This window comes from Paralichthys olivaceus, chromosome 14 (assembly GCF_024713975.1).
Source record: "Paralichthys olivaceus isolate ysfri-2021 chromosome 14, ASM2471397v2, whole genome shotgun sequence".
Lineage (NCBI taxonomy): Eukaryota > Metazoa > Chordata > Actinopteri > Pleuronectiformes > Paralichthyidae > Paralichthys > Paralichthys olivaceus.
Window position 1 is genome coordinate 1,102,576 of NC_091106.1, and position 27,981 is coordinate 1,130,556.

At 39.1% G+C, this 27,981-nt stretch overlaps 1 protein-coding gene and 1 long non-coding RNA gene across 6 annotated transcripts in view; one reads left to right on the forward strand and one right to left on the reverse strand.

Annotated features, from left to right (window-relative positions):
* Positions 1-3,710: 3,710 nt before the first annotated feature.
* On the reverse strand, positions 3,711-4,138 carry LOC138413652 (uncharacterized). The gene is made up of 2 exons (XR_011246062.1): positions 4,028-4,138; positions 3,711-3,906 (listed from the first exon to the last, which is right to left on the reverse strand). It is a non-coding gene; the product is annotated as an uncharacterized lncRNA (long non-coding RNA).
* fbxw4 (F-box and WD repeat domain containing 4) overlaps positions 3,902-27,981 on the forward strand; it is a 51,237-nt gene continuing 27,157 nt past the window's right edge. The window contains exons 1-4 of one of the 5 annotated variants that reach the window (XM_069538853.1): positions 8,611-9,349; positions 9,832-9,926; positions 10,918-10,997; positions 20,509-20,574. The gene's annotated coding sequence lies outside the window, so the exon portion shown is untranslated. Of the gene's footprint in view, positions 10,998-20,508; positions 20,575-27,981 lie in introns of all 5 variants that reach the window. The other 4 variants (XM_069538852.1, XR_011246060.1, XR_011246061.1 and 1 more) reach the window with 4 other exon arrangements.

Here is a 27,981-nt window from a genome sequence, read left to right on the forward strand (position 1 = left end):
AATTACTGTGGGACCACTCAGAGGGATAGTTACCATTTTATTATGTATCATCTGTGACAGATGAAGAGACCTTTATTCTTTTTGCCACAGATGTAAATGGAGTCTCTCATTAGGGATAATCCACTGTGACCAGTCAAAGGTCGAATTTAAGATGTTCCTAGTTTGCCTCTGACTTCGAAGTCAAGAGGTTGAAAACATAACAGCAGTAGGAATGTCAGTCTTGAATTAATTGAACCCTTAATTAATCAGTAAGTGAATCCATTACTGCTAATAAATGCTCAACAATCTTGAGGTAGATTACTGTTAAGTTAAACAATGCGAACGCTATAATGCAGTTAGCATATAACTTTGACATTTAGGAGAAAAAATTATGCATTCTTCAAATTCACAATTTGAACTTGCTCCCACTAATACAACTGTTAGGGATTTGCTTTGACAGCTTTTTATTGACCATGAATCTAGAATCAAAGCCAAATCCTTGCTAAACCTTTACCTACCAAAAAATATGTCCATAAACTTATAAGAAAGAGTAATTAATGAAAGTTGATCATAATGTATAAGTCGATCATTATTTTCAATATTAACTGATATGAAAATTTTTATCTTGATACATTGTTTGCCATATCGTCCCAAAACAGTTCAATGATGATCCAGGTTTATATGTCAATTATATCCAATATTACATCCTCTCACTATATTGGGTTGAATTCCAGGAATGGCATATATTTGACATCTTACTCATGCGTGCAATGACGTCCACAACATTTCACAACATAGGGTCTACTTGCCCTCCAGAGTAACTAGTATCTATTAATTTTATCAATTCTGCTCCTCCAGATTAGCTGGTCTGAGTCTGTCTGTTCCATTCTCAAGAATGCCTCGAGGGAATTTCTTCGGATTTGGCACAAATATTGAATTGGACTCAAGGATGAAATTATTAGATTTTGGTGGTCAAAGGTCAAGGTCACAGTGACCTCACAAACCAAAATTTTTAACTCGTGGATGTAATATATCTTGAACACTGTCAAAGAATCCTTTCATGTTTGGCAGAAACATTAACTTGGACTCAAATATGAACAGATTAGATTTTACTAGCCAAAGGTCAAGGTCACAGTGGCCTCAGAAAGTATGTCTATGTTTTTCTTGAACATGATATCTTAAGATCAGCTTGAGGGATTGTCTTGGACTCAAAGATAAACTAATTTAATTTTGGTTGTTAAAGGCCAAAAGTTGTTTTGAACGCATTATATCAGGAACGCACAAAGGAATTTTATTACATCCGGCACAAACATTAACTTTTAACATTTTTGCGCTGGTTTTGCAGAGGCATATAACCACAGTGCAGTAATTCTTTTTTTATAATGCAAGAACTGTAACAAACTGTGCATGCATGCCAATCAAGAAAGGTTTCCTGTCTAAAACAAAACCACATTTCCCTAGACGTTTTCTGTTTATAATGCGCAACCAGTATAAAAATAATACAACAGGACTGAAATGTTGGGAAAAAAAATTACTAAAGTTAAATAGCTGTTTTATATATTGATATATATTGAAATTACATTTATATCTAAATTAATCAAAAAAAGATTATTGAGTAAATACAAACCTTAATTTTTTTGAGGAGAATAGTTAAACAGCACCACAAACTACAGACTTCAGAGTGATCATGTTGTATAACCATATCTCTTACCATACAGTGGAAACCAAATATAATAATCACGGATATAGTCATCAAACGTTTATATGGATCAAAAAGCTTGGGATAGAATCTTTCCTGTAAAAATGCTGTTTAAAAAATTTGGTCTGGACCGTAACAAAGTCATTCACGCTGCTTACTGGCAACCGAATTGAGCCAAACTGAGCGTGCCCCTCCATCTCCTCCTGCTTTCCATATATTGCCTAACTAGTTCTGTTGTTTTTACCCACTCTTAGTTTAAACACTTGTCCAATGACACTTTGCATGTGTATGAGTGAGTGAGTGAGTGAGTGCATGTGTTGGTTTGTGTATATTTGTGTTTGTGTCAAGGCGAGAGAGAGGAAAAGAGTGAGTGGGACAGGCTGATAATGCATAGCTTTGAAGAAAGATTTTACTCAATAAGTCAAGTATCAATGATTATGTGCTGATCAGTGTTGATATTGTGGCATTATTTCAAACAAATCCAGGTTCAGAGACGTCAGCTGTCTCGGTGTGTGTGTCTGAGAGAGAGAGTCAGAAAGACAGACAGTGAGATGAGTGAGCACCTTTCCCTCAAGTTCTGGGACTATCATAAAGAAGCTGTGCAATTCGTTTACAGTAATCAGCCACTTAAAGCGATGATTTTGATCCAGGACAAACATGATCACTATAGGGGGATGCCACTCTATGTCAGTTCTACAAATAATTTCATTCCACCTCTGCCTCCTGGCAAAATGTTTGCCTATGCATAGGGAGAAGAGCCTGGTAGTTAAAAGAGATTGTGTGTGTCAGGGATCAACACTTGCAACCTTTTGCTATTGTCTCCCTCCCTGTTGAATATAAAAGCATCACAACCTTTTGAGCTCAGACATATTTAGAAGGCAGATAAAAGCACTTTTTCCAAACTAGATTTGCGTCGAACACAAAGCCTGGGGTCATGCACAACTAATTGACAACCCTTTTTTTGTGGGGGTGGGGGGGTCTCTGGAGTCTGAGGACAGCAGTGTCTCAGGAGGTGGTTTGATCCCAGTTACCCCCATTTCCAAACTGTCCTTGGGCAAGATACTGAACCCCAAATTACTCCTGACGGCTGTTCTCGTAGTGTGTGTGTGTGTGTGTGTGTGTGTGTGTGTGTGTGTGTGTGTGTGTGTGTGTGTGTGTGTGTGTGTGTGAGAGAGAGAAAGTGCTGTGCATAAATCTACTGTGTGAATGTATGTGTATGAATGTTGAATGACTACGGTGTACTGTAAAGTGCTTTGAGTGGTCCAGAAAAACGCTATAAACAGTAAATAAAGACCATTTACAATTCCCTGAAGACCAGAGCCAAATTCCTCCACATAACCAGGTTGCGGCTGTTGTCAATCGTCAGTAGATGTTGGCAGATGTAGATGGCCACCAGCAGATGTAAGGTACATATTTTCAATTGTGTACCTTAAAGTGAACAGGGGTTTCAGCCTTTTAATCACAAGACACCCACTTCTAAGGAAGGCCAATTTAGTACCAATTTATGACCCGGCGGGCTAAAATGGCTGACAAATATTCTGTAAATGTGGACAATTATCGATATTAATCCCTATAAACAAGTCAACACATCAGCTATGAAACTTTGGCATTATGCTTAGGTATGCTTAAGCACAGGGTATGCTTTTTTTTTCTGATCGCAGAGGGTCTTCATTTTCTCTCACACATGTCCAAACAGACCCGAACGATTAACAGCCTAGTGGAGAAAATCAGAATGCGGTGTTTCAGGCAGCCTTGTGAGACTTAGCAATAGGTGAGAGGCTCCAGACCTCATCCTGCTGTGTTTTCCCTAACCAGTAGCACCTCATGTAGCTCTTGTAGTTTCTCTACCTGGTAAGCCTGTATCATCATTGCAATATTAAGCATGCTGCTCACTGGGCAGAGAAAATCTACTGTAGGATGCGTTCGGTTTTGGTGCCAGGTGAAGTTCCATTGTTTCATCCATAGCAGGAATGTTGGCAAGCCCAGCTGGCTCCATGTCTTACAGGTAACAAAACTGGGTGAATATCAAGGAGAGTGGGGTCTTGCGGGTTGCCTAGAACCAAGTGAGCTTCTTGATGAAGTTGGGAAAGACAGTCAAAGTTTGTTGAGTTTGTAAGTTAGCCGCTGTTGGGGCAGCGGAGTGGGCCATGGCACCTCCAGACGCTTGGCAGCACAGATTGATTCCGGCTGTGTTGGAGCTGTGAGGCCACCATGACTTTGACCTTGGGCTACCAAAATGAAATCCAAGCTCAAGTGAATGTTTGTGCCAAATGTGAAAGAATTCCCTCAAGTCATTTTGAAGATATTGCATTCACAATGAAAAAATATGCTTTGTGAGGTCACACTGACCTTGACTTTTGGTCATCCAATGTTATATTCAGGTCATCCTTGAGACCAAATGAATGTTTGTGCAAAATGTGAAAGGATGCCTTGATGGCGTTCCAGAGACATCACCTTCACAGGACGAAAAATGTGCTTTGTTAAGTCACGTGACCTTGGCTTTTTACCTTTGATCAATGGATCCTTGAGTCCAAGTGAATATTATTACTAAATTTGAGGTAATTACATAAAGGCATTCTTGAGATATATCATTTACGGGAATGGGAAGGACGGACAACCCAAATACATAATGCCTCTGGCCACTGACCACTCGCCTTCAAATATGGTCAGTGCAATCCAGACCTTGACAATAAAAAGTTGTACTCTTAAGGCCGGATAGCAGCAGTGTGTCTGTGGTGGTCTTGGGAAAGTGTAGTACTGTGCGGTCATAGTGTTTATTTGTAGCTACCCAGGTTGCAATTTAAGAAATGAAATGTAAATGAAAAAGATGCATTCGCTTGGGTTGAAATCTTGTTTTGAGATGAGCCATAGCATGGATAGAGAATCTGCCACAGGTCAGTACAGCAAACACTGTTCGTAACACAGACATTCCATTCAAATATGTGAATGTGTTTTACACTGACTTGCAGATGCCTACCAAGAGAATGCATGTGCCTGTGGTATCAGAACTTGTATCACCGACTTGGTGAGTTATGGTTTAGCTTTTCCTCTTAGCATCGGCCTGAAGCATGTGACAGTCTTATATTGACTCAATTGTTATAAAAGGTCTTGTGATATGTAGTTTTATAAGGTAATTAACCATTAACCTCACTGCCATACAGCAGAGGTAAAGTAGTAATGTTAATGGTTGGACTCATCTGAATGCAAATGAATTTCTCATTGTGATGTGTGCGTCTGCAATGTGTTCAGCAACTAGCTGGTAAATAAGCAGTGTGGGGCTATACACATGACAAAAATAGATATGGATTGTTTAACTGCAGTGAAGTGCAGTTAAATTGTAAATATTTATTTTCGAGTGACATTTTGTTTACATTAAAGGAACCATGTAATGTGAAATATCAATATTATAGTTAAGTTTTTAAATTTTGGGTTAAAAAATTATACAAGAAATCAATGGTTGTAAAGAATTTCTGGTCGTATGTGCTTATACAGGCCAGGTTTTTATGAAGTCCTGAACTTTGTATGAGACCACGCAGAACCTACAGCACAATATCCACCTTACTAAGGCGGTAGGACATTTCCAAAAAATATATATTCCCCATTCAGATACACATTTTCCCAGTACATGCCCCTGTATGTTTTTACCAGACCCTGATTGAATTAAAAGACATTTAGACTCTATTCCCATATTGGGACATATGAACTATGAAATCATTCGTGTGTATGTGTACATCTTATTGAGTCTTGAAGCATTGACTTGTGAATTTATTTGTTGTTTAAAAGGATTATTATGGACTTAGAATGTTTACAAGTGCACTTAATAATAAGCTAAAAGTATTATTGCTCTCCATGTCTATGTTTCTGACTGTGTTTTCAGATGAGAGAGTGTTTTAAATATGTGTACATGTGTTTGTTCAGATCATTGATTTGTGCTTCGCCTAAGTGTGTTTGTGCGGCTGGGTTCCCAATGAGGACTCAATTAGTTTGTGTGACCCTTAGATGAAACAGCCAGATGATGAGGTTATCCAAATTGCAGCAGAGGTCCAGCATGCTGTTAATGATGAGACATGTAGTGGGGGGGGTTCACATATTAGGTAATAGGAGGAGGAGACGTCTGCCCCACACTAAGCGAGAGAGGCTCTGACTTTAGCAGCTATAATATCAGTTCAAGCTCCAACCCCAGATTAGGCCTAGTTGGCATTTCAGAGTGTGGGAGTTAGGAAAATGAGAGAGTAATCATTCTTTTATTGTATGGATGGTGTCCCCCATCCTCCCTCCCCCAGAACCACAGCCCAGTGAGGTGTGAGTAATGTGAGTAATGGAGAGTAATGGGGAGTAATGGGGTCTAAATTGTGGGTGTGACCATAACCCTATTGTATCCTGTGTCTACCGGTCAGAGGTCACCCACCACGCATACTGGTCCTGGCCCTGCCTGGCCCATTTGGGCCATGAATGAGTTTACCCAACACTAATTACTGGGGGCCTAGCAATGAGCTGTGCTTCTTAACAGGCCTGACAGCTACCACTATGCCTCACTTCCTCACACCCACCCCCAACACACACGGGCCTTTGCCTGTCCTGTCCTACCGCCCTTTTAACTCCAAACACACACACTAGTGAGGCATAATGCATTCCCTAGCCCCTTACCCTAACCTTAACCATCCAAATGCCTAACCCTAGCCCTTACTTACACTTAATTCTAACTCTCTAAAACCAAGTCTAGACCCTCAAACAGCCCTTGGAAGAAGTGAGGACCAGCCAAAATGTCCTCACTTTCCAAAAAGGTTATTAATCTTATTTGAATTTACTGTCCCCTTTCAGGGTTTTATTAAGCACAATGACCAGGAGAGAAAATTTAGATAGAAAACGTGCAAAATATGACAGAACCTTTCAGAGGGTACTGAGGGCAATACAGTCATCAGGCAATTTCTTTGAACAATATAAGTTTTGTTTATACATTTACAATGATAGTCACATAAAGTGCTAAAGTAACTTTCATACGATTTATGCACCATTTGTGAATAAAATCTCAGATGCTGGCTAAGAGGCATATGTTCTTGAGTTGTCTCTCCGTCCGTCCATCCCATTCTGGTGAACACAATATCTCAAGGATGCCACGGTGGCCTCACTAAGTATGTTTTCTTTTTACGTGATATGGAAGATAGATATAAGATCAGATTAAGGGAATGTCTTCAAATTTGGTACAAACATTCACTTGGACTCAAAGAAGCACTGATTAGTTTTTTGGTGCCTGGAGGTCAAGGTCACAGTAACTTCAGTTCCCTGTGAATGTGAAATATGACTGTCCATAGTAATTTCATTACATCACGCACAAATCACTTGCACTCATTGATTAAAGGTACAGTGTGTTAAATTTTGTTATATCCAGTGTTGAAATTGCATGTTGCAGCTGAACACCCCTCACCTCACCCTCTCCTTCCAAACATGAAAAAAAACCTGTGGTAGCCTTTAATTGTGATAAAAACTCAAAAGGTGTTTAATTTGTCCAGTCTGGACTAATGTAAAAAACATGGCGGCCTCCGTAGAGAGGGTCCCCTCTATGTAAATAGAAAGTATTTAAATATAAAGGGCCTTTTCTGGGGTAAAGAAAACTACAATTCATACAATTTAGATGAAATGAACAAGTGAAAACATCATGAGAATTATTCTACAATAAATTTCTGCCAATAGTTCCCTTTCACCTAAATCTTACACACTGGACCTTAAAGTGATTAGATTTCGGTTGTCAAAGGTCAAGGTCCCGGTGGCTTAAAAAACATGTTTTTGGCCTCCTGAACTAGTATATCTCAAGTTGCTTGAGGGAATTTCTTCAACTTTTGATCAGTTGTCACTTGGACTCAAAGATAAAGTGGATTCAAAGATTCATACTAAAAGTGTACATGCGCACAAAAGCCATAAATGGCGTACATCAAAAAGATTTGGATTTATAAAACTGCGCACATACACACCTGAAGGCAATGTTCACTTTATAAATCACCCTCCAAAATGTGTGTTTTAATCTGCCTCAAAGTCCAACCTCTACACAGCCTTATTCAAACATAACTGGTCAATGCAAAGCACCTCATGAATATTAATTTATCCTGCTGACCAAAGGGTTTCTATGGTGAATTGAGGTGAAGGTGATGAAAGTACAGTGACTAAAAAAAAAATCCAATTCAAAGGTGGAGGCAAAAAAATAATCGGTTCGCACTGTGTGGGAGCTTATATCACCAATACATATTTTAAATAAATTCAGAGACAGCTTTGATATCCCAAATCTATGAAATGTTAAGCTTTATATAGAAAGCTTTACATAGAAAGGTAAATATTATACAGTGTAAATCATACCACATACATACCTGTCGGCTATTTAACTAGAGTGGTGACAAGGTACTTGTGTTTGTACGTTGGGTTCATCGGGTTGGTCTGTGTAATACTGGACTCAATAGAATCCATTCTATAGAATTTATATCAGCTGATGAGTTAGTCATCATCATGGGGAAAAGAATTGATCGTTTCCTCCACATCCTTTCATTCGCGCACTCCTCTATCAGTGCCAGTGCACCCGTCCATTATGCAAGGCTGTCACCACAGTATTTATATATTAAGAGCAATCGAACCAGTTACTTCACACACCATTGGGATCCTGACCCCCCACTTTGGGATATTATAGAAGTTATAGAAGTTGTTTTATAGCTTTTTCAATTGAAACAGTTATGTCATACGAACACAAATTATGCAGTTTGATTTAATGTTAATGATCAATTGGATCAATAATATGGCTTCGGAGGGTGGCCGGTTCAAGTCCAGCATGGACCTAGTATGAAAGGTGTGACCGGTAGTTGGAGAGGTGCCAGTTCACCTCCTTGAGCAAGGCACCCCCAATTCCCCGGTTGCCTTCATGGCTGCCCACTGTTCCGTGTGGTCACTGTGTGTATTGTGTTCTGTGTGTGCTGGGTTCACACGGATGTAGTGCATGTAGTGCTGTGTGTGCATGATTGTGGGACGATAAAAAGGAATCTTAATCTTAAAGATGGCTGAAGGTGTCAGGTGGTGCCACTCATCTTGAACAATCCACAACCTGTTCCATGTCCTTTGAATTCTACATATTATGTTCTTCAAGAACTGTTTGGATTGTTGAGAGTATTGTCAAAAAGACACTGTAGTGTAGACAGAGGTTCTCTAAATAGCTTTAGTTGGATTCTTCCATAGTTGCAACAGGCCTTTCAGTGTTTATTACCATATTTTTTTTACAAGAACCTAAAGAAGATTGTACCAACATATTTCCACCACACATCCAAAACCCAGAGTTAAATGGTTGTATTTATATAGTGCTTTTCTAGTCTTGATGACCACTCAAAGCGCTTTACACTACAGTTTGCCATTCACCCATTCACACACACACATTCATACATACAGTGCTTCTATAGCTAGCACTTTTTTGTTGTTCTATTGGGCAGTTTGGGGTTCAGTATCTTGCCCAAGGACACTTTGGCATGCAGATGGGAAGACTGGGGATCGAACTTCCGACCTTCTGGTTGGAGGACGACCGCTCTACCCCTCAGCGACAGCTACCCCCAGTTAACTCTGAACCAAGGATTCACCAAGGATCTACCTCAAGGACCCACTGATGAAGCTGAACTGACACCTGAAATTTAAAGCTGAACCTGAGTGAGTACTGCTAGTCTGTGATACCTTGTAATCCAAAAAAAGTCAACAAAAAGTAAACAATACCAAAGTTATCCTTCAATATCTACATCTTTGGAACTTGGACACTAAGCCTTCAAGGACTATAGACTTGGCTGTGATCTTAAGCAACCATGAGATGTGAAGAGAAGAGGCATGAAAGCACTTGAACCTGAACAATGGAAGCAGAGCTCCACACCCCCCCTCCACATATGCAAATGTACCTAATGCCTCCTTGGGCTCCACACACCTCCAAACAGAAGCCATCAAAGTACTTAGTAGTAGTAGTATTATTTGTTGACTGTCTGAATGGAAATAAATCAAACCATTTTCCACACTGACAATCCCCAGGCATGGCACAATGCCATAAGAGATCACTACCCCTTCATTAAGATAGAGGGTTTTAGTAGAGGGTGGACACTGAAAATAAACCCGGATGATGAACAAACCACTGTACATCTCTACAGGAAAGGTACAGTAACGATCCAGGCAAACCTGAGTCCCTTCAAAGAAGACTTCTCCAGAATCAGAGAGAGGGCACAGGAGAAGAAAGCCTAATCTGGTGAGGACACCAACACCACAGGCCAACTGCACATCACACCTTCAGCAGAAGACACGGAAGAACCCCACTTAAGCCTAGTTTATGCTTCTGACGACACAGACCCCTACACCGTAGCCTGACGCGCACCTCCAAAAAACCCTAACTACGCAAGCGCTGTGATTGGTCCGCTCCGAACTTAAGTTCCGGCAGTTGCTTTTTCCGGTCTTTCTTCCTCGTTGTACAGACCACCTCCGCAAACGTCTTCTCTGTCGCCTGCGCTTCAACATTTGCAATATAAGCATTTGTTCTTCAATACTGATGAGCTCCAACTCCAAATACAGCTGCTCCACCTGGGTCGCTATTGTTTACTGTTGTTTACTTTACGGAATTAAAAGCGAGGATTTGGCTATAACCACACAGCCACACCCCCCTAGCGGCATGTCGGTGAATTGCAGAGCAACGCGTTCCCTCAACGCAAAACTTCGAATGCTCAACGCCGGAACGCCAGAAGCAGAAACTAGGCTTTAGAGTGTCAACTCCCTACCACAGACCCCTACTCCTTCTTTGAATTGAGAGACAAGCAAGTAGAGTTGGAGCACCCAATCAACACACTCCAATCAGACTCAGCAACAGAGAGGACGACAGAGGGGATAAAAGACCTGACAGCACTCTGGACCATCTTGTGGCTATTGCACAGACTGACTGGCAAAAAAAGACACAAACCAGGTTCTGCAGATAGAATGCACTCATTTACCACAGGTGTATTTGATCGATCAGCTGAAATTTGATTCATCTTCCTCTATGTAATCCTCCACATAATTAATGGGGAAAACTGCACATGCTTTCAAGTCCACCACAAGAACAAGGCTACTGCTAAATCTAATGTTAATGATCAAATGAAGCACCACACAAATTTGCTGTTGAGCCAACATGCATTTTTTTCTTGCAAAATATCTGGTGTAATTGTGACGTTCTCTATATTGCTTTGCTGCTATTTGAATGCACTTCGCAGGAGTCTGTATGGAGCTGTTGGACTGATTTATTCTGCAACACATGGGACAAACACACAACCACATTTGTGCAGAATTAATGGTAAGTTGGTCAAAAGTCTGTTCCCGCTTGAACCACAGCGTACGATTGCTTGCTACTGCAAAATACAGTGATCAAACGATACAGGTGTAAATAAAATATAAAAAGGTAACAAAAATATAAATCACAAAAATAAAACATCTTAAAAGGTTTCATAATAAGAGTTACAATCAACATTTATTTAATTGTTTATACTGACAGTATTCAGAAATACCTAATATTATATTACTAGTCATCTGACATTAAATAAGAATATCCACACAGGCCAAAGCCCCTTTTTGCATTGTCAACACCGAAATAAAGGCAATGTTGCTATCTTGTGGTGACAACTACATATAACAAATCTGAAATACACAGTTACAGTTCAATAAAATATTCAACAGCTCAATATAAACACCTGCAACACATGGGACAAATACACAACCACAGTTGTGCAGAATTAATAGTAAGGTGGTCAAAAGTCTGTTCCTGCTCCAAATACAAAGGAGAGTTCCATATTAGTACACATACAGGTCATGTACACTCCTTTGAGCCGTTAGCAGCTAGCTAAAACATATCTCGTTCTCACAAATTACATCTTTGCCAAGCAATACAACTATGATTTCTAAAAGCATTTTGTTTGATAAACATTCAAAATGTTGGTTACATTTATTACTTAGTTTATGTCAGAGTGAACAGAGCTGCTCGGACAGATCATTTGCTACTGAGAGATAAGTTAAATGCATCGCACTGTGGATTTTAAAACACATACAGTAAAACTATGGTTGCAGTCCCACATTTAACAGGAATTTAACAATAAACAAGTTAATTATTTACACTGTTACATAATCATTTACACTGGAGTTGACACCATTTCTTACTGTTGTGCAATAAGTCATATATCTAAGTAAAGTTCTGAACAACAAAAGATATTTTTGGTTAGTGAAGGACATTACACAAATACAGATATTGTACTCTGCTTTGCATATTATTTGGGGAATGAAAGGGAAAGCCAATACATACAAATAATGAGTTTGTTGGGCTTTTTGTTTTCAATAAGTTGTTGATCACATCATGGAGAATTAACCACTTGCAAACAATGCTTTATTAAAACAAACGTATTACAAATTATTATTGGGTTGCTGATTTTATTTGAATCTGCACAAAATTGCACATCCATAAGATTCATAAATTATCCTTGGAGAAATCAACAAAAAACGTAACGTCTTTCGTGAAGGTGTTTAACATATGTCACACAATCAGTAGCCTCTATCACATTCTACACAAGGGCAGCGGGCAGTTTTCCTATAGCCAAAGCTGTAGGAGCTTCTTGTTGAATCGACTTTATCACAGCATGAAGAAATAGAGTCTGTTTCCAGTTGCAGTGGCAGTTGGTCAATAGAGGGTGCTAGGGCGCCGCTCTCCCTTGTGGAGAGTGTTTTATTTATTTTATTTATAGAAACAATCTAACATTAGCTATGTATGTACTATTTATGTGTTTAAATTTCACAATAACTTGTGTTGTATAACATATAAATAAATATGTTCAGTGGAAACAAGTGTTCGAGCACACAGTCAGTTCAGGGTCGCTGGAAAAGTCGCCCATAAAGCAGAGACGAGTAGCCAATAAGGGGCTGTTGCTGGGTAAGATACGCGTATGGCAAAGTTCTTCTGATAGCGCCCCAAGCCCCGATCCCCAGTGTCGTGGTGGAGGAAATCAGGCAGTACTTGCGACAATGACGGCCACGGGCACGTACGAAACAGCATCGCAGCAGACATATTTGGTACAATCTCTTCTCCGACCTCCATTCGAGAGGAGAACTTTGGTTGAAAAACTGCGAATTAAAGAAATTGGACCAGATTAACCTGATATTAAAATCAGCCAGCGAAGAAGATAAAACGTACACCCGAGGATTTTCCCGTCACTGGTACAGCAGAAAGGCTTGGCTAGCAGGATGTATAGAGTATGAGTCAGAAGATATCCAGCAGTATATGGCACCTCCTTTTATTTTGTCTTAATAGTATTTGTTAATAGCACTGTATATGTTTCAGGAATGTGTACTTAGTAAACACTAGTAATCAGACTCAGTCTGATGCACTACTAACTATCTGAGCACAAGGGCAACAACTATTAATAATTTTGAAATTTTATCAATCGCTGATTATTATAATTTTTTGTATATATTATTTTGATTTAGTTTTCTACGTTCAGTTTTTTAAGTTTGTGTAGTATGCAGTAAACTGTTAGCTTTTTCTTTTTTTGTGTACAAATGACTGACATGTTTATTATTGTTTATTGATTAAATAATTACCTACCATTTCACAAAAACTGGTATCCTCCAGTTTGTGTTAAATCGCAGTGGGATGGCACAGCCCCACCAAGTATATTTCTCACCAGCAGCCACTGTCCAATTGCATACCCCATGCAAGGACTATACACATGGTAGGAAGAATGTTGCTTTTCATGCTTGGATACAAGCTATTTGTTCACTCAAAACCAAAGGTTTTTGCAACGCAGACATTTTTTCCTTAAATAGTGCTTTTAATTGCACCTATCAGTACATTTTGCATTAGTTATGGGTCAAAATACCCGTGGTGATAAAAGAACAAATAACTACAATGAAAAGGCAAGTGATGCTTTAAATGTTCAGTGTGCAAGATTTAGGACCAATCTCTTTTCACCTCTTTTCGCTACACCTACACTTTGTTTTCGAGGGTTATCTTGCCCTTTGAAATGGAGTGTTAGTGGTTTAAATCTTCTCCGTCAGTAGTCGTCGATACAACGCAACAAAAAGTTTTGCCAGAGATGTCATTGTAAGAACATTGTTGAGATCTGAAATGCTCCGTGGCCCAAAAAATGTTACTGAATTGAAAACCTTTTTATTATAACTTATACTTCTTCTAGCCATGTATTGTATTATTTTTCTTGTGAAGCACTTTGTAACATTATTTAGATAAGTGCTATACAAATACAGTTATTATTATAAAATAAACCAATGCTATTGCTTGCTGTTACTAAAGTATAATATCCTAATAACATATATGCTATTACAGGTGAATCAGTGACATTTGCCATTCATCCAATGGATAATAGTCCAATGGCAACATGAAACTATGTGAAAATATGTGATTATAATGCAAACCGTAAAAAAAAATTTGAAAAATTAATAAGAAAAAATTCTCATAGCTCTTGGTTTTAAGTGTAGGTCTAAAAAAATAGCAGTTTTGAGGGCTGTACAGCCCGAAAACTTGGCCCTCCCCCAGCATTCTCCTACATGCAAATGTGCAAAACGGAGGCGGAGGGCTAAGGTGTAGAGAGCATAGGCGGACTTAACCATTAGACAAAGGTTGGCAATTGTCTTGAGCCCTGAGCTACCAGGGGGCCCAAAAAGAATCTAATAAACCTTTTTTTTTAAAACTTTTTTATAAATTAATCATTTTGTTTTCTAAAGGTTCATGCAAACATCTTTAAAATGCCTATAATTCAAAAGTTACTAGTGTCTCTGCAACCCTCCTCTACAACAGACTATTCCATTAATGCATCCACAGAAGTGATTCAAGATGTAAACAGAGACTGACGAGGACTGTTGAGCCAGTTCACAATTAAAAATAACTAGTTCAGTTCATACAGATGAAAATGAACTAGTTCACGTTCATTTGTTCCATTTTTTACTGGGATTATTTAGATGATGATCATGTGTTTAGTTATTAATCGATGGTGTTGGATCATGTCTGAGTGTCGCTTCATTTTAACACTGAGGCCTGACTGTGAGCGCCTCGTCTCGTGTCGTACTGAGCACAAAATGTTGACGAGTCATTTTTCATGATGCAGTCTCATAAACTCTGAGTCACTTCATTCACAGATCAGGTCCTGATAACTAGTGATGGGTGTTTATTAGTTAAAGTGAGAGCAGCTCAGAGTGGAGGAGGAAACAGAAACTCCACCTTGATACAAACCAACTGCAGCTTCTGCAGCTGATCACTGAGCAGCTGTGACCAGATAAACTATGTTTCCACTGTTCTTCAACAAAGTCTCTGATTGGCTGCTTCATGAATGAGCTCTGATCTCACTGTGTGTGTTGCTCTGAGTGAGTGAATGGGGGTTGTGATGTACAGTTTTTTATTCTTGCTTTTCCAGTTGAGAAGTATTATTTTCTTGGGAATAATTAGGGCCACTAGTAGGGGTGTTATGATCTTTGTTGAATTTGTAATGTGTCCAGATTAAAGAATAAAAATAAAGAAGGGGATAATAGAATGTTGCAGCCAAGGAATACAGACTGTGCAGTGGTTACTTGTTCCCAGAAATATTGTATCAGTGGGCAAAGCCTGAGTGCATGAAGGGCAATAAATTGCCTGATTTGGTTAATCCCGTTAGGTGTATCTTGTGCTGTGCGATGAGTTTTGTGAATGATCTTGTATTGTATTAATCTTATGTTATGTATTCTTTGACATACTGAATATATTATTAAATAAATATTTATCGGTGTGGATGTTGAGGTTTAATTCCCATTTCTTAATTAGAATATGAGGTATATTGGTAGAGTCTGTGGGAGATATGAGTATATATATTTTTAAAGGGCTTTGTTTTTATTTTGCAATTTTATTGATGCTGTCCAATAGTGGTGGTTGTTCCAGGTGTATGATTGAGGTATCGATTGAATGTTTTAATTAGATGTAGCGGTTGTTTCTCAATGTCAAGCTGTTGGAATGTTAACAAATTAATATTTTCAGAAATGTGGTGGAGGTGCGTGATCCCTTTTTCTTCCATTTTGTACCTATTAAGGTTGATTTTTTTGCAGTAAAGTCTGTGTTGTGCCATATGGGTGTTTGTGTGGTAGGTGATATTGTAGTGTTTTACTTTCCACCAATCTGAGTTGTGGCGATTGCAATGTTTCAATTAAACACCACAACTGTTTCACAGTCTCTGAGGAAGGGCAGATCTGTGATTGCTATGACTTAGAATGTGTTTTTTTTCTATGTAGAGCCATGGGTGGTGATGATGGGTTGCATGGATCTATTTGATAAGGTATTGTAATTGATTTGCTAAGTATTAGTGTTGTAAATTTGGTGCTTCTATGCCTCTTTGATTGTTTAAATGTTATTTTAGTTATTTAGTTTTATTTTCGTTATCTAGATTTTCCAGTTAAATTCTGTCACAAATGAGTTGAAGGTGTAATTTATTGCTTCTGGATCATTGGTGATGTTTTCTGTTGAGTCCTTGATTGTTGAGATTAGTGATTTCTCCATATTGTGTTTGAGTTGATTTGCTAGGTATTTGCCGGATTTGTCATTATGTTCAAAATTAATTGTGTCTATTTGTTGATGATTGCGTCAGGTTGGAATTTAGCTTCTCTAATTTCTTTCAGTGTTTTTTTCTGTTTGGGTGGCTGCATAGGAATTATGTAATTATCTACCTACGGGTACAAATAAAGTAACCTAATCTTAACTTCTTGATCTTTCTTTTTTTATGTGTTGCTTTGGCTGTTTCCCAAATTAGTGTTGGTGAGCTGACTGCTTAGTCATTGGTTTCCATAAAAAGTGTCCATTCTCTCTTGAAATATGAAATGTGTGTTTAATCACCATCTTTGGTGGTTTTAGTGTCTGTTTTGTTGTGCAATACGAAGCTGATAGGGGCATGATCTGATATGATGATTGGATGGATGGTGGGGTCAGAGATATCTGTCATCATAGACCTGCTTTTCAGGAGGTAGTCTATTCGTGAAAATGATTGATGTACTGGAGAAAAGTTTATTCCCTGGCTGATGGGTTTTGTAGCCTCGAAGTATCACTAAGACCCAGACCCATCGTGTATTGTTTGATTATTTGTCTTGAGTGCCAGTTTTTGGTATGATGTTAGATTGTTGAACTGTCTTATGCTGGGTTGACAACTATGTTAAAGTTACCCCCTATGATTATGGATGGTGTTGAAAAATTTTGCAATGCTTTGAAGAAGTCATGATAGAATGTTGCTTGCTCTATGGTCAGCGTTAGGACCATAGATGCATAGATCGATTTTATTAATTTTTCCAGTAATAATGATAAAGCATCCTTTTGGGTATGTTATGGTATGTTTGTGGATTAGTGGTTGGGTTTTATTAATCAAATTTGAGTTTAGTTTTATGTTGCAAAGTATATTTGATGGAAATTCTGCGTTTTTAACTTCTTGTGTTCACTGTCTGACAATTTGGTTTCTTGTTGTTAACACACATCAGCTATTCATTTTGTTTATCCACTGTCAGTGCGGCTCTTCTCCCTTTCTCACGGTACTGCCTGAGAATTGGGAGTAGTTTTTTGCCCATCCTGGATTTCGCGCAGAAATGGGCAGGGTGAGGTGAGGGGTATTCAGCTGCAACATGCAAAATCACCTCTAAATTCTACATACTGAACTGTTTCCCCTTTCAGGGGGAAACTTTACACATACTTAAATGTTGTCATAATTAGTATGTACAATGTAACTGTGACAAATCAATTTACTTTGTTGTTCCTTTAATCTGTGGTGAGGTTTTACAATTAATCTAACCATAATTTACAGTTCTTAAATCTTAAAGTGGACTCAGTATTGTGCAAGTCAAGTTATTGTTGCAACACTCATGAAGTTCAGATACGTCCAAGGATAGTGGTACAGTTTCCACACACAGAAGAAAGCGTGACACAAGGACAGCAAAATGGATGTCTTGTTTAAGAAGCTAATTGAAGGTATAGACACGTCAGATTCTGACAGGTTTCTGAATCTACACTGTGCCAGACCATCTTATCTTTCCTCCCTTCTTTGGTATAGAAACAGGAAGTTAACTGTAGGGTGAACATTAATGTGATCTCTGGTTTGGTAACGAACTGTCTTTTATAATTTTAGTTGTAATTTTAGTTCCACAGAGCTTGTTTGAAATTACAGTTTACGGACATAAATCTCTCGCTGTGTCTCAATCTACAGTACTCAAGCCAATGGGTTTTATCTGTAACTACTTCTCTGTAGAAGGCAGGCCCTGCCCCCTGTCCATCAACCCTGTAGGAGGGCAGTAAGCCCTGAGACTCAGGCCTGGCCCAACAGTAGCCCCCCTACCACCAGCACCCTTGGTCACCACCCCACCCTCTGCATAGTTTCTAACAGCAAAACAGACCCCATTAGCCTTCTCGCAGTGCTCCTCCCGTCTTCTTTCACCACGCCCACACCTCTCCACATGCAGAGCATTCATTGTGCATACCTAGGCTGCTAATTCTAATCTGCCACTCCAATCAAAGGATCGCATGTGTTGTAGTTTTCTTCTCTTCCCTTCTACTGGAAAACAATGTGTGGTGGATGGAGGCAGGGAGACGGTTCATTGAGTGCTGCTACTTGACAGCAATCTTTGTTTGATGAACAACTCTTCAATGATTGTTGTGATAAACTTTTTTAAAATAAATTAAAAGAGCTACAGTCCCAGAGTGCCTTGGATCTACTGTCTTTTTATTTATGTTTATGAATATCCATCCTTTTCCAGTGAACATACTCAATTCAATTCAGAACAACTTTTGCAACAATTGCAGTGTAGTGAAGAAATGTTTTGAATGTAGGTCAGAGTCATTCTTTCTGTCTAATTAAATTAACAGGACAAGTCCAGTAGTGTGACTCCTCTCATCCCAAAAACATGTACCTGTCTCTTAACAAAATGTATAGATCGATGGTGAGTTGAGAAATCCGTTGTCTGAGGCCATGAGAAGATTGTTGGTAACAGAGGTACTGTTAGGATCTTGAAACATAATGGGCTTAGATCAACACAGAAATCTTTAGATCTTAATTCAGTATTTCAGAGTAGAAGTAATATAAGAGATTAGACATTGTGCTCCAACTGCGTCAGTACTGTGTCTATTCTGGCTGTATGATGCTGTCCTCTTATTCACCTCTCCAGTAACTGTCTTTTGGTATCTCATCTGTCATGCTTCTCATCTCCTCTGCTCTTTCCTACTTACATGCTTGGTATTAGGTTTGCCTACCCCATGAAACGGCTTGTGATACTGATACTGATATTTGACATCTGTCCTCTGTTAATGTCTGCACCCATTTTCAACAAACCTTGTACATTAGCAATTTAGTCTTTGAGAAGTGGCATTTTAACAAATTCTACACTGATTATGACACCTAAGAGGTGAAGGTGAAGGACAGAAGTTTGTTAACTACACATTTTAGTTTTTTTCTTGAACCATTTCCAATATGTTCACATCTATTTAACTTGTTGCACCTGAGTCAGTTAGTGTGAGTAAACCTACTCCAGCAACATTAGCCTAACTTAAATAGCATTTAACTTGGGACACTGTTACCTCAGTCATTGAAAATAGCAATTTCACCTCAACAAGATACACAATTGACTGCAGGAGCTGTAGCCAAGAAATATCCTACAATTAAACAGTGATCATTGACAACACCAACTCAGACGTTACAGGCTAAGATGAACCATAGAGTGGATTAAAGCAGAACTGTCTGATCTCAACACCTCTAAGAAAAAAAGAACTAGTGAATTACTTCCACTTTGGACATGTCACTATCCCTACACTGTTGGTCAGTAAGTAGCCAATAGAGAAGGTAGAGTCACACAAATACAGAGAAACAATAATTAATCACAAATTCACCTTCCAACCCAACAGTGAAACTGTCTGCTCCAAATATCAGCAAAACCTCTTCATAGGAAAACTAAGCTAGGAGTGATCCATTTTTCTGGACAATTTATCTTAACTTTAAACTATAGTTAACTATAATCGGAAATTATAATCCTGATTGCCATTATTCAGTATTGATTGCTTGTGACACAAATTATATAAACCAGTAAGGAAATTGCATACTTGATTAAAATGTTTGTCAATATGGACATGCTATATCTTGTAAGAATAGATAGAAGTTTAGCAAGACAACCATGGCAACCATTTTCACCTAAACCAAACACATTTCAAACACCAAGCAACTGAATTAGCCTGTTGACAAAACATAACTAAACATGTCCACAAAACTGTACCAATGGACATGCTACTTAATGCTAACAACACAGGACCAGACATCACTGATCCCAACAGTATCTTGCTCATCTTTTAACGACAAACACTTACGACAACAGTCAGCAACCAAGCAAGAGCAAAAAATAAGAGCAACATACCTGAGGTACATCTTACCTCTGGTTTGTCAAAATATATTTTGTTTTAGTCCATAACTCTGCAATAGCTCCTAATCTAATGTCTGTTACTTTAAAACAACTTCTAGGTGTATACTGCCACCTGCTGTTGTTCTTGTCTCAGTTTACCGGTGGTCCCCCTAAACCTCTTAAACTTTGTTCCACTTGCTCAGGTTCATGTTAAGCGGTTGAAAATTGATCCTTTCAGTTCACTGTTCACTAAAAGGTTCAATACGATGCTCTTTTACACCAGTATTTATTTATTTATCAGAATTTATTTATCATTGGACAATTTTTATTGAACTTGTTTAAATTGTTTTGTAAAAAGTTTCATGCACCCCCTCCCCTTCTCACTCTCTCTCTCTCACTCTCTCACTCTCTCTCTCTCTTCATTATAGCTCCTTTGTAACAGGAACTTCATGCTGCCAGAACTTGTCCCCTCTCCGTATATGGGATGTTGAACGGTAAGTCAGGAAGCTGCTCTGACATGCAACAGCATTGTTGTACATTGTAGCTACTAAACAAAATATCACTCACTGTATGACAGATGATTTGTTATCCTTGCTGCTCAGTGATATGAAATGTATATACAGTACAAAAACATTTCAACTTTAAATTACATTAAAGCGAGTTTTTGTTCACAACTTACATGTTACAAATGTAGTATTATCTTTACTCATACAGGATCATCAGTAATTAAATACTAATCTATATGACAGGAGTACAAGTTGATCATTGCGTGAGATGGCTGATGATCATTTGGAGACATAAAAATGGTTAAAGATCCCATTTATGATTTATACACAGTTCTTCATGGCATTGGGCCTCATCCACTTACATCTTTATATCTAGTTTTTTCTTGAATTTATTATTAAGGAAGTTCGTAGGAAATCCCGAGGTTTATAACATCTTTTTACACTTGTTCTCACCCGTGTTCATTAATTGATGAATCCCATTGTCTTCATAAGTTTAAAGCTTGTGCCAGTTATTCCTTATTAACAAATAATAAACACTCCACCAATGTCCAGTGAAGGATATGAGACTGAAGGGCCATAAGCATACACAGAAATCACAGCACTTTTCATTGAGTTTCAAACAGTTTTACCCCCACCCCAGAACAGCACATCTAACAAAACCAATGGAAATAATAATAGAATAAATAATAACAATAAATCGATAAATGATAATAATTATTAGTAATTACAAATAGGCAGTTAAACAACACTGTCTTCAGTCCATTACATATCATGTTGTGTGACCCATAACTGGAGCTATGGGACTTCCCCCACAGAAGTAATTTTTTCAAGTCAGTAGGTAAATAATCAAGGTAAGTTGACCAAACATTCATAAACTGCTCATCTTTATCCTTTAAAACAGCTTGTAACCTGTCATGGGCGAGGGTGTTGAAAATCTCCCTGTATGAAGGGTAATATTTTGCACAATGGGCTTGATCCAATTGTCCAAAATGCATTTTTGAGCAATTACAAGAAGTACATATCCTTAATTACCAAAGAAAAAATGGCTGGATATGTATTTATAATTTCAAAATGGAAATATGTTCCCATATTAGAGTGGCACTTGATTCATAGAAGTGAAAACCCCTGGCAAACGCTTCTTGCCACAGGGAAGGGTTCAGAAAGCTGTCCATGAGTTATGACAGTGGGCGAGTGATAAATGTAATGTATGGTTCAGATCCAGGTATAAACTCTGGAGTGCTATTGGCAGTAATAAGAGACAGTACAGGGACAAAGTGGAGTCTCACTACCAGGGCTCCAACACTAGGAACATGTGGGCTGGACTAAAAACCATCAAAGCCCACAAAAGGAAGACCAGCAGTGCTGAGGTGGTGTCTGCTTCTCTCCCAAATAAACTGAATTACTTACTCTCGCTTTGAGAGCAACTCCCTGGCTGTACAGTTAAAAGAGGCCCAGGAGGACCACTGCCCACCTGTAATATCCAGGGCAGATGTGTGGAGATCGCTTAAACACACGCAAGGCACCTGGACATGATGGAATCCCTGGCAGAGCTCTCAAATTGTGTGTAGATCAGCTGGCAGATGTGCTAACAGACATGTTCAACCTATCACTGTAGTCCCCACATGCTTCAAGGAGATCATAATTGTCCCTGTTCCCAAGAAACTCAAAACCCTCTGCCTGAATGACTACCGCCCAGTAGCACCATTTCAACCATCATGAAGTGCTTTGACCGGGTAGTCAAATCCTTCATCACCTCCTCCCTCTCTGACTCACCGGACCCACGTCTGTTTGCCTACAGGCCAAATAGGTCAACTGCAGATGCCATGTCCCTCACCCTTCATACTGCCATCTCCAACCTGGACCAGAGGGACACATCTGTGAGAATGCTGTTCATTGACTACAGTTCAGCGTTCAATACCACCGTGCCCTTGAAGCACATCACCAAGCTCAGAGACCTTGGGCTCAACACCGCCCTCTGTGATTGAATCCTGATCTTCCTGAGGGGCAGACCCCAGGCTGTGCGAATAGGCAGCACCACCTCCTCCACCCTGACTCTCAACACCGGCGCCCCCCAGGACTGCATTCTCAGTCCTCTCCTGGACTCCCTGTTCACGCATGACTCCATGGCCACCCACAGCCCCAACAACATCACCAAATTTGCTGATGACACAACCGTCAGCCCTGAATTTATTAACATATTAAATGCATGCTGCTCATGCTTATTTTCTTTAAAAAATAGAGACACATTTGTGTCTTATTAGAAGGCGAGAGTTCTCAAATAATGAAATACAGCACTGGTGTTTATCACTGCCCTTTCTGCCAATAGAAGGGTCCCCATTACATGGTTGACACCCATCTGAAAGGCCATGTTTCAGTAGGGCAGCGAGGTATAATTTATTTCTGTGTCCATTGTATATCTCTAATGTTCATCTACCTTTCATAATGAGAGCATAATGTGTATAACTTCTGTAGCTTAAGCTGCAGAACAGCAACACACTTTCATTGTTCCTACTGCACAGGAACTATAATAAAAAGAGCCATGTTTTTACAGCACCTTACATGACATGAGCACACAGTTGCCCCTAAAGTGCACTCTGCTCCTCCTGAACAGCTCCCTGCTCTCCCTGAAAAGCTCCCTACACCCCCTGACCAGCCCCCTCCTGCCCCAGAACAGCAACCTGCTCCCCTGAACCAGCTCCCTCTTGCCCCTGCTCCAATACAAGGCAAACAACGAAAACTAATTGTATCTTGTCCTGTCCACAAAGTAAACTGAAGTTGAATAATTTCAAAACGCATGTGCGCCGAAAGCACACACATACTAAGGAGAGATATTGTACCTTTAATACAATTTAGAAATGTTGCTTATACACAAGAACTTGCATGTTAGCACTATAATTCTGTACTGCTGGCTGGGGCTGAGGGGTAGAACGGTTCTTCACCCAGAAAGTCGTCGGTTCGATCCCAGTCTTCGTTATGTGCATGCCAAAGTGTCTTTGGGTAAGATACTGAACCACAATATAAATACAGACCTTTTATTTTTTTTTACCATTCTTAATTTTGTCTTAAACCGTTGTCTCCATATATTTCTTAGTTACTTACTTTTTAAGTCATGCAACTGTCAAGTGCAGTGTTAGTTGCTTCTGCCTGCAATGTTTTTATATAAGGCAACACTAAGATATTGGAATTTTGGGACTTATGAGATGTATGAAAATGAACCTTCATGCACATGAATTCAAAGGTTTACCAAAAATATTATCTCTAGAGATGCAGACCATCAGTTTCATTGCTAAGGTATAGCCAAATGTAATCTCTGAAATAAATTGCATGTGACAAGTTTAAATTTTCATGACTGGTTAGAGTATTCCCCACCTATTCCCCTCCTTTGGTCTTCTGTGTCAAAAGAAAGAAAGACAGTAACAATGGTGAAAGGAACAACCCTGACAAGCTCCTCTACTAACTGGCAATTGGGATCTGGAAAAATTAATTGTTTCACACACAGTGATTATTGCACAAAATGTAATATTTGATCAAATGCCTGAGACAGATTTTACACCAATCTATGAAGTTTAATTAGATGCAGTAATCTGCTTGTCTGCTTTTCACAAAAACAGTATGGCCTGGCTGAACTGTGTTATGAATAACTGGCTCTAAACTGAGACCCAGTTTTAATGGGAGGCTATAAGATTTAGTATATACCATGGTATATGATTTTCTTAATTATCTGATAATGTCATATTTATTTTTGATTTGTGGGTTTTCTCTTGTGAAGATTATTTGAACATCAAGGACAGATTGACTTATAAAATTTGGGAGGGCATTGGTTCTTGATCATGTGGCATTAGTCTTTGGAGTTTTATACATGCTGTGTAACTGACTCCATTAACAATTCCTCCTCAATTATAACTATAAGTATATAGTTATTTATATTCATGGTCATCTCTTATTCTGATGATATCAACCTTAAGATTTAAACACAACAAAATGATTGTATAGGAGAGTATATTTATACAGTAAATAGTCAATGACATGTAAAACGTGTGAATAAAGCATGAAAATGAATAGATTTCTGACTGTAAAACAAATGTGAGCTCTAGTGGTGATATTATAAAATGCTGTGTCTGCATTAACAGTCTTGGTCATCACATTATTTTCAGACACACAAAGCTGCTGGGTAGTGAGCAGCATTTGGCATCTGTCACCATGGTTCAGTATTAATGTGCTTGAGTAATGATCAGTGTCCCTTCTCACGAACCATAGCTCTAACCACTTCCAGTTATCCCTCCCATAACAACCCTAAAACCAAAACCCAGGCATTAAAAACAGGACTGGGGCTCTTGGAGGTTTGAGTTTAATTTTGTTCAGTACCTCCTCTTTTTCCCTCTGCAGCAATTAATTCTGTCTTTTGGGTCACACAAAGAAGTCTTATGATCAGTCATAGAGAGAAGATCCCACACAAGTGGACCCATCAGAGCAGCACCCCAAATTTTCACACTGTGTTCGCTCATGGCTACACACAGAGAGGAAAAAAAGCTTCAAAGAGAAAGGACTCTGACAATCACTTCCAACTCCCATGATTCCCTTCTGTTCCTTCAGAAAGGCAACCCTCCCTTTTCACCATCAAATAGCCAGGGAATGATTCTTGACATTCCTAACCCTGAAAGGAACAGGGTTAAATGTCTGCAGTGGGCTGGATGCTCTGTTATACAAATTGCAGCTGTATTGTCTTTGGAGTTCACATATATGTGACATTTTGAAGGTGGACATTGTTGATGGGTTGCATCAGCCTGTGCCCCCCTCTCTGCTCTGTCTGCCTGGAAGGCTCACATTCCTGCAGTGAGCTCAGAAGTGCAGGGAGAACTGCGTGGACATGCAGCAGGTTGTATGTCTCCCCTCTGTTTGGTTTAGCCAGTTAAAACCTCAGCAGGGCTCCTTTTTCCACCTGTCTGATGGCTTTTGACGAGAACGCCTGTTTCTTAGTGTGTCCCCAGGCTCCTGTTTGGAGCTCAGACTTAACTTTACAAGAGCCTCCAACCACTTCTCCACAAAAACACACACTGCTTTTCTTTAGCAGTCCCCACACTAAAGGATAATGCCCATAGCTTCTTCTACATTGTCAATTAATTAATTATTCCTTTCACATTGATTGTGTGTGTGTGTGGCCCCTAAAGCCAACCTGACTCCTGCAGTGAGACCAGACCGGCTTAAATCAGGACTTCAACCCACTGTGTCACAGTTGTTCCCTCATAACAATCACTAAGTATAATGCCCCCTAGGACCACCAGTCTACCCATCTCACAAAGTAGCTGCCACACTGCAGCTCAAAGTGCTTTGTACTCAAGCAGCAAAGTTATTTCCTTCTAACTATTTTTTCCTGATTGAATCTTTGATATTTCAATGTCTTTTTTCATCACACTGAATGATTTGGAGTTTGGGCATGAGTCAATTATATGTTATTATTAAATTATCAATCAGCCCAACAACATTGAAGACAGTGCGCAACCAAGTACAATAAAATGTATAAATTATGTAAAATTATACCATCTCACAGTAATACTATTTTTTGTTAAAGTGTAGGGTATTTCATCCTATGTATAATCAAAACAGAAATATGAGAAAGAAACCAGATTGTGAGATTTAATAATAATGTCAGATAGAATAAGATCATCATTAGGCTACTAAATATAGGCTGTAAGATAAGGAGGTACAGGGAGAGTAATACTACCAGTAAGGGGACATGACCATCCTCCAGAAGTTATGAAACTCTGAAGAATGAATGTGAAAGTGCTTCTGATGTGGCACAAGGATAATCTGTGGAATCTGGTGTTTCAGTCATTGATCAGTGTGAAAGAGACTGCATGAAGATAATCAAAAACAAAGAGTCCAAAAACAAAACCATTACCTACAAAAAACGCACATAAATGCAGATTAAATTTTGCCAGAGGGATAGATTGGGTCATCCTCTATAACACTATTTACCATTTACAAAAGAATGCAGATGAATATAAGGAGCGCTTGTTGGTCAGTGACATCAAAATGAATTTCGTTGAATCAGATGCATGTCCAGCATGATCGGTGTTGATCTGCCCAGTTCTGCCACAGTGTGCCATCCCTTAAGCATGGGGATAGGAATGTGCGTGGGAGATGGAAGTTATAGATGGCACTAAGACTGGTATCATCCATCCCTAGTAGGACAAAATATTTCATTAAAAATAAATGCACACAGAATTATAAAAATCAGAAAATTGCATTTCTTAAAGAAAATGTGTGTGACTGTTGCAGTCTTACTTTTTTGATCTATGCTAAATCCCACCCGCCTGCTGAAAAATCTTTATGGATGTGTTAAATGGCCACAGATGCTTGTGGTGCTTCCGATGGCCAGTCTGACTGTGACAGACGATAAGCATCTGTGTATGTGTAAGAAAGATATAAAGAGACCAATTAATAGTGTATGTACAGTAGGGCTGTGAAGGTAAACATATTACAGTAACTCCATGCTTATGTGATCCCTACCATGAGATTGAGCTTTGAACCTGTAACACATGCGGTTATTACTGTGGGTTTAGGCAGCTTGGAGCACACGGGACACAGAACAGGCAGCTGTGCCAATTAACTCACCTGTCACTGCTCCTTCTGAGCCAGCTTTACACATTCCCTCTCCCACAGCTGAGTGCCCGAACCATGCCAACCCCCACATAACCGCCATCAAAGTAATTTCTTTTTATTTATAATTTTGTTTTGCTGGTGAAAGTTACAGGAGTGTATTGGCAGGGTTTTTCCCTGGCTGAAAATTGGCAGAATCGTGTAATCCGGTTATGGTGATCAAGTAGTAATTAGTAGTAAATAATGTTTTTCATACATGTTTGGATGGTAGCATTTTTTTTGTACAGTTTTTACCGACTTTCAGTAATTTACTGCTTCTCTCTGTCTCTACTACTCGCACTGCACACTGCCAACTGAATTGAGCCAAACTCAGCCCTGCCAGGAGTGGAGAGTTTCCTCTAGTTGATTGAAGGCTGGGCAGTGCAGTCTTTGGTGCAGCATGGGAGCTCAGGTTTCAGAATTTCTGAAATTCAAATAATGACAGGGAGTGAGCTATTTTAATTCCCAGGGCAGATAGGTTTGCAGCACAGAATGAACTTTAACACAATACCATATTAGGCATCTAAAAAATGTATTTATAATGGGGATAGAAGAGCGACATTTATTAACTATGTTAACAATTGCCTCATTATTAGAGATAACTACTATTTGTTTCCTATACCATTGAACATCTGAGGGAAGAGCCAGTAATTAAAATGTCAGCAAACCACTGAACCTAAGAAGGAGCCGCATCTGTGAACAATTCAAGGGATTCTGAAGTTTCAATCAATCACAATCAAATTTATGAGAAAAATG